General features: G+C 37.8%; 1 long non-coding RNA gene and 1 pseudogene across 1 annotated transcript in view; one reads left to right on the top strand and one right to left on the bottom strand.

Moving 5' to 3' along the window:
• Positions 1-328: 328 nt before the first annotated feature.
• LOC106954602 (P2Y purinoceptor 1-like) lies at positions 329-1,865 on the bottom strand (annotated as a pseudogene).
• A 2,612-nt stretch (positions 1,866-4,477) lies between these two features.
• LOC106954604 (uncharacterized) overlaps positions 4,478-8,231 on the top strand; it is a 19,915-nt gene continuing 16,161 nt past the window's right edge. Inside the window, exon 1 of the long non-coding RNA XR_001426388.1 lies at positions 4,478-4,656. This is a non-coding gene — a long non-coding RNA (uncharacterized LOC106954604). The remainder of the gene's footprint in view (positions 4,657-8,231) is intronic.

Here is an 8,231-nt window from a genome sequence, read left to right as displayed (position 1 = left end):
TGTAGCCAAACTCCGTCAAGTATGGCACTGTTTTTATGTCGTATTAGCTTCGTTGTGTTGATGCATTTTGACGTGCTTCAATTTTCCGCAGCAACACGCAAACTTCCCCATTCACTCAGTGCTTCATAGTTCCACATCGCTTAGGATTTGTTGCTGCGCGTTTACGCAGAGTGAAGGAAAGAGGAGACCAGCTGCACAGGCAGGCTGCGAAATGAGAAGCAGGTGATCGGCGACAAGAGCCAATGATCGCCGATCACCGATCATGCACTTTTTCACAGAAATCGGCCCGATTATGATCGGTGACAGATTGATCGGCACACCTCTAGAAAATACATATTCCAATTTTATAAAAACAATTTCAAAATTGCATTTTGTCTTCACTCAGATTATATTTAGTTTTTACTACATTTTATTTTTATGTGTTTGATGATCACAATTTGACTGTGACCAAAAAGAAGAAACAGAAGAAATATGCAAGAAGATAAAAACTTTTTCCAAAAATCTATAATTTTGACCACGTGTGGATAGGAACAAAAAATAACAATGAATTCAATGAAATGTGTTAAAAAAGACTTTCATCCTCATTGTTATTGCAGTACAGCAGTGAAAATGATGCTGGCTTTGCTTAATTTCTTATTTAATTATTAATTTTCTAGCATGCGGCACAATGAGTTAGACGAATACAAAGCATACTGAACGGAACAGAAATTTCACTCAAAACATGGTCAGCTTAAAAAAAAAACATGTCATAAAGCACTTTCAGCTTCTTCCTCAGTGTGTGGTACTGGTTCAGAGCTGGATTTCTGCTTAAAGCAGCAACTGAACACCTGTCCACATCGCTGCAGCAGCTGCCTGAACTGAGCACTAATGTTCTCAGAAACACACATGTAAACCAGCGGGTTAAGAGCACAGTTCAGGCTCACGAGACCACGACTTACATGACGCGCTTTCAATACTTCATCATACCATGTGGGACAAGGTGACTTCTTAAAACCCACACATTTGGCATACACGCTGAAGTTCTTCAGAACAAGGTAGGGTGTGTAACAAAGTGAGAAGAGAAGAATCAAAATAACCAACGTTTATGTTTCTTATTCATCATATTTGAACGGCTGATGACAAGAGCCACATGTATATAGCAGCCCACAATGATGATGAAAGGGATGCAGAATCCAAAGATTGTCCAGATGAGGTTGTAGATAAAGTATCTCTCAATGTGTTCTTCATCAGTGGCAGGAAGACATGTTTCATTGTTCCCTGATTGTTTGGGGTAGATTACGTCTGGAAGACTTCCAACACTCGCCAGAATCCACACTACCACAGAGATGACCACGGAGTGAATCACAGTTAATTTCCCCATCACTTTGATTGGATGGACGATGGCCAGGTACCGGTACACACTGATACATGTGAGGAATCCGATGCTGCCATATAAATTCAGTTTAAAGCAGAACCTTGTTACCTTGCAGAAAGGCTGTCCAAAGGTCCAATTAGTCCCATTAAAGTAGTACACAATCAGAAAGGGTCGAGTGAGCAAAAACAACAGGTTCGTTAGTCCAAGGTTAAGAACAAAGATGTTAATAATCTGAAGTTTCTTCCAGTTATTCACCAGGTACAGCATTCCACAAGCATTTAGGATCAATCCAACAACAAATGTAAAGATGTAAAAAGTAGGGAGGACATTGTTATTGGTGAGTAATTCCTCATCCAGTTTCGTACAGTTGTTTGTAGTCATTTTGCCTTCCAGAAACAAGGCCTTTCTGGCCTTCTCTTCTGAGGCTCTGTTCACAAAATGAGCTAGAAAGAATGAATGCAAACTAAATAACTTCCTCCTTTAACTTCAGTTAAGTCTCAGACAAGCCCCTCAACCATTCTGACAAAAGCAACATAACCGCAACATAACAGCACTGTTATGGCCATCTATGTTAAATCATGGAATTTATTTCTATCCATTTAATTTTCTTTGGACTGTTAGAATATACTTATGTTAATTTAGAACCAAAATCTGTAAATAATGTTTCTATTTGGAATTGCTTAGATTACTTTGGTAACCTTTAGACCCTCTTATTAATGTAGGCGATTAAGAACACACCGGGTGCTTGGTGGTGGATGTCTATTGTCTGGCAAATGTCCGGTGTGATGATGGAAGATTTTCGTTAATTTATTTATTTATTACCATTTTTGAACTTGAAACGTTAAATTAAGTAAACTTTTGTTTTCAACTAAGTAGAAATATATTTTTAGTAATTGTATTGTTTGTATTTTTTTCAAGAAATAAAACATATCTATTTTTTTTCAAACAAGACGGAAGTACGTTCAAGAACCATACCACCTATTACCACCCACGGCCTTCAATGGAAATTTTTGGTTTTGGAGCCTCGACGGTCACAACAAGCACAGTAATACCTGAACTCTATGTGGGCGTTAACTTTGATTACCAGAAGATAAGTCTGGTTTCACAACTAAAGTTGGCTTCCAGCTCAACATTTTAACATATCATGCTGCTTCCACATAACAGCTAGCACATAAAAGAAAGACAGACACAAATCAATAAATGATAAGTTGTTTTCAACTTCCCCTGCATTAATAATTCCAACTTTACAATTCAAGTGCAAGTGAAGCGTTCAATAATGTAAAGGTAAAGGTAATTTTATTTATACAGTGATCCCTTGCTATAACGAGGTTCATTTTTCGCGGTCTCGCTGCTTCGCAGATTTTCTTTGTGCAGTTTTTTTCACAGTGAATTGGCCATTCAGGAGATGGAAACTGAAACTTTGAATGCCTGCTGAAAAAAACTGTGGCCGGAGGCTCTGCCATAGACACAGCTGTAAATCTTGCAAAGCAGTTTGGAGGAGACGCTTTAATGGCACGACTCCGGATGACATTAAAGCCATGATTTGTGCACACGCACATCCGCTGACCTGAAAACAGGTTTTGTTCTTTGGTTTCAATGTAGAGTATTTAATTATGCTGCGTAATAATTGTAAAAAATAAAGGTAACTACTTCGTGGATTTCACTTATCATGGGTTATTTTTGGAACGCAACCCCCGCGAAAAACGAGGGATCACTGTATAGCACATTGTCAGCAACAAGGCAATACAAAGTGCTTCACAGGATTTAAAAGGAAATACAAACAAAAAACAAACCAAAAGAAAGAGCAAAAGAAGAAAAAGCTAATAATGTTGATCCAAGGTAAATAAACTAGATAATAATGTTTGTGTGCACTCCTGACACCCCATTTCTTATTGAATCAGTGTCACACAATGTACATTAAAACCTCTTTTAGCAAAAGCGTATTGAGTGTTGTAATACATAAGAGATACAGAGATCTATTGTTAACAGCTTATACTGCTAACAATAATTAGTCTGGTTACTGAGCATGACGAGCAAATTCCACTGGTTTTCGAGTAAGTAGTGTGACATTTCAGAAATCTGACTTACAGTAGAAATATAAATGTGTTTATTTGCACTCATAACATCCTATTTCTTATTAAATCAGTGTCAGAAAATTTCACGGCCCACTCTCTGAGTTTATCAATCAAGTTTATTTACAGTACATTTTAGCAACCAGGCGGCTAAAAGTGATTTACATGATAAAAACACAAAAATACAAAGACATAGAACACAGTCAATAATTGAGTTATTACATCTTGTCAAGTGCCATCATTACATGTCAAAATGTTAATTAATGTTTCATTTATAATGTTTCAAAAGCAACTTTAAAGATGTGGGGTTTTAGTCTAGATTTAAAGTATGTTAAAATAACATCCTAACTATTGACTATAATGATTCCCACAAAAAGTGTTTAATATTGAAGAACATGTTTGTCTTTGTTAACGCCTTTTGCAGCTGACATCCTTACTTAATCACATTTAACCGTAGATAATGCTAACTCTAAATGAATCCACTTTAAACAAGATTCAATACTAATAGGGTTGTTACCTTTAAGGATTGTTGGCCGATTCTCCAAACCTCTGTGACCACAGAGCTGATAAAAGTACAACAGGTTCGATCGGTTCGTGTCTCCAGCCACATGGCAGAAGCAACACACCACACGAACTGATTCCAGTCACTAAAATCCCGATTCCAGAGGATAATCCAGTAAAACCCCCAACATAGAATACGGGAATTTAGAATAACCAAACACAGATGATGATGTAGAAACAATAGTGATATTTTGTGGGCTCATTTTAAGAGATAAGACAAAAAAAAAGAAAAGAAAAGATGGTGGATAAAAGACAGCGGGAGCAGCTGCTCTATTTGCTGCACTATGATTTGGAAGTGACCATGTTTTTTCATAGTTAACATTTTTAACTGAATAAACATAATAAACATATGATAATGACCTTTACATATAACAATAAACATTTTCACATATCTTCTCCGATATCCACCGGACTCTCAGTTGCGCGATATTCCCCTCTGTTCTTATGTCACCGCGCTTTCTGATTGGCTACCCGAGACATTCAACAGGTTGTGTTCTCGTTCCCAGTCAGGGAAAACCCCACAGGCTGCGATAAAAGGGCCAAAATAACCCAAATTGGTCATATTCAGACTTTAGAGGGAACACCAACATGCATAAGCTTTATCTTATGGTTCAGGTACCGTTACACACTTATACATGTGAGGAATCCAATGCTGCTGTATAAATTCAGGTAGAAGCAGAATCTTGTTACCTTACAGAATCCTTTTCCAAAGATCCAGTCATTCTTATTAATGTAGTACACAAGAAAGGGGTGAGTCAGCAGATACAACATGTCTGCTAGTCCAAGGTTAAGAACAAGGATGTTAATAATCCTAAGTTTCTTCCAGTTGTGTACCAAACACTTCATTCCATATATATTCAGTAGCAATCCAACAACAAAAACCAAGATGTAAAGAGTGATCAGGAATGTATCCACAGATTCCTTCTTCTCCGATTCAGTAACGTTGGTTGTATTCATTTTGGCTTCCAGAAACAAGTCCCGTCTGTCCTTTTCTTCTGAGGCTCTGCTCATAAAGTGAGGATAGAAGGTAAGAAAACAACTGAGATAGCTTCCTCCTTGAATATCAGTGAAGCCGCAGACAAGCCCAACAACCTTTCTGATAAAAGCAACATAACAGCACAAAGAATACCTGAAGTCTAAGAGGGCAGTAACTTTGATATCGATTAGATAAGTCTGGTTTCACAACTAATGTTCGCTTCCAGACCAACATTTTAACAGATAATGCTACTTCCACATAAAAGAAAGACAAACACAAATCAATGAATGATAAGTCATTTTCAGATGTTTAAAAAAAAATCTGAATTTTTGACACCAACTTCCCCTGCATTAAAAATTCCAGCTTAAAAATCCAATCCAAGTTAAAAGTTCAATAATGTGTTTCAGTGTCACACAATGTACATTAAAACCTCTTTTAACAAAAGCTTACCGAGTGTTTGATTAGATAGAAGACACATAAATCTATTGTTAACAGCTCATACTACTAAAAGTAATTAGTCTGGTTACTGAGCATGATGAGCAAATTACACCAATTTCGAGGGCCCTGTTTACGCGACAACAATTTCGAGTGAAAACTGCAGAGTTTTGTTGCGTTTGTAGTGTACATTTACATGAAACCACCGAATGCTTTCTCTGACAACAGCACAGATTGAAAACTTGTTCCAGAGTGCAATGGTTCTGAAACGTACCGGTGTCCGCTGTCTTGTAAATAGAGTAAATGGATCTTTTCTGTCAGGGAATCCCTCGCTCATGTATAGTATGACGCAAAACATAGCTGCTTCCTACAATCCACAGAAGAATAAACTACTGACAATGCTGGTGTTACTACAATTTGTGTTCCCCAATCAGATTCGGTTCCCTCAGTGTCTCGTCACTGCTCCCCACCGCCCACGTGGCAAAATACACCTGTGCTTGTTCAGCGATCATAACAAGTACTTGCTTGTTAAGCGCTCTTATCCAGAGAACTACGGACACCATGAAGGCTCAAACAACGTCTTTCAGCAAAGTTATCCCACTTTTTTCCAACTGCACCCTAAAGCTCATAATGCATATTTTCCCCCAGTACCTGGGGGAACGCTACCTGATGAGGAAACGCGAATCAACATGCTTTCAAGTAGAACTTTTTTTTTTTTTAACACATGCACACTTAGTTTCAAAGAACCTAACACCAACTACTGGCATGGAAGAGCATTACATGTTTTTGATGTGTACTGTTACTGTGTAAACAAAGATTGTAATAAGAACGTCTTCATGTAAATGTAATAACAGTAACGGAACAAAAATAAAATTTTCGTTGGATCGTTGTCGTGTAAACAGGGCCTAGTAAGCAGTGTGTTATCAGAGATCTGACCTACAACAGAAATATACTAAACTAACAAGAAATTTTCCTTTCGATGTCTTTCTTCTTGCCTCTCTTCCATAAAGACACATTTGTGCAGTGAATGACTAATAGTTGTCCTGTGGATCTCTGTATTTCGTCCAGGGCCTCTTGGCTCCATCTCTGATCAGTGCTCTCCTTGTTCGGCCTGTAAGTTTAGGTGGACAGGCTAGTCTTGGTAGGTTTACACTTGTGTCGTACTCTTTCATCAGAGCATGGGAAATCTTTTTATAGCCTAAGCCTGTTTTAAACTTCTCCTCAACTTTATCTCTGACCTATCTGGTGTGTTCCTTGGGCTTCATCATGCCGTTTTCTCCCCAATATTCTCTTCACTAACCTCTGAGGTCGTCACAGAGCAAGTAGCTGTATTTGTACTGAGATTAGACTACACACAGGTGGACTCTCTTTAGCCATTAGCAGCCATCAGGGCACTTCTGAAGGCAATTATTAGAGAAAAGTGGGCTGAATACATCTTTTCAGTTTTTTATTAGTAAAAATGTTTTGAATCGTATCATTTTCTTTCTGCTTCACAATTGTATACTATCTTGTGTTGGTCTTTGTTGTACTGAGAAAATATGGAAAAGTTCAAGGGGTGTGAAAACTTTTGCAAGCCACTGTACAGTGGAACAGACTGCCAACAAAGCATGATCTGCAGGAAAACTGTTGCCTCTACATGTAAGAAGAACGTGTCTATACATCTAAGAAAATAAAAAAAAGTGGAGTTACAACAAGACGACAGTGGGAGTGCGGGCCAGAGGTCGCATTAATGGAATACTTTCTGTATTTGACAGGTTTTTTTTTTTAAACAAAGGGAAAATTTTAAACCCGTTGGTCATTTGACACATTATAACACCCCTGACTGCTGCACGTGGGCAGACATTGCAGAGGCAACTAAAATCAATTAATAAAAAAAAATCCTTTCTGAAAATCACCTCAAGGACACTGAACTAAATGTGTCTTTCTGACCGGGAGCTGACAGCGTTTTAAAAAGTTATGGACCGGACGCTTTGGAGCGTCCGGTTCAGAAGTCCAATCCAAGCCTTTGGTAGGAATGGCTCCATTACAAAGGAATTTGTGAGGCTGTGTGTTCAGACCCCAGCAGGTAAAGTGCTAGTAATTTAAGTCGTTTAGTTTTATTTATTATAAGTTATTGGGGCCACAGTCAGTGGTTTTTGTCATTACGGATAAAAAATTTGATGCGTTCATCTCCTTTATGTGTGATGGGATCTAGATTCATGGTTCAACTGGCTGAATCTTAACTAGACCGTATAAAAATGTGGCTAAATAGCGTATGTTAAAATGACTACAATTTAATGGGTAAAAATAGTACATGGCCAAGTTTTTAAAGATGTCGGTCAAAATGACGGAGAACAAAAAAGTCTACCTCTGGTGCAGGTGTTGACTGTTTGACTATAACCAAGCTCTTGACACTGCCATCTTTAAAAGGCTGGAAATTACAGTAAGTGATGGAGGAAAAACAACACAGCCGTCAGTTACATTTGGCCTTAATGCAGTGCTGCCCAGAGCGACCTATGGCCTTTTATTAGCAATTGCATCCACCTATATACATCTCCACTCACAATAGGAATTCAACAAAAACATTAACAAGAAAACTCAACACAAGTGATCATATGAAGCACTATGAAAATAAGCAAACAGATTATAGAAACTACAAGTACCAGTAAGTAATGGTAATTTAAGGACATCATGAAGGAGGATATCCAGCATTCAATTTGTGACCTTATACATAAATACATTCTAATTATGCAGCAGGGCAATAATCCAAGTCCACAAAGTAGGATTTTTTTTACTGTCATAACAGAACTTTTGATGTCTAAATATTAAATATAATACAGAATTTAAAGTGGTA

The sequence above is a fragment of the Poecilia latipinna genome, unplaced genomic scaffold, assembly GCF_001443285.1.
Source record: "Poecilia latipinna isolate Pla-1442-1.1 unplaced genomic scaffold, P_latipinna-1.0 Scaffold666, whole genome shotgun sequence".
Taxonomy (NCBI): Eukaryota; Metazoa; Chordata; class Actinopteri; order Cyprinodontiformes; family Poeciliidae; genus Poecilia; species Poecilia latipinna.
The sequence above is the reverse complement of the archived record's forward strand: the minus strand, read 5'-3'. Positions and strand labels throughout refer to the sequence as shown.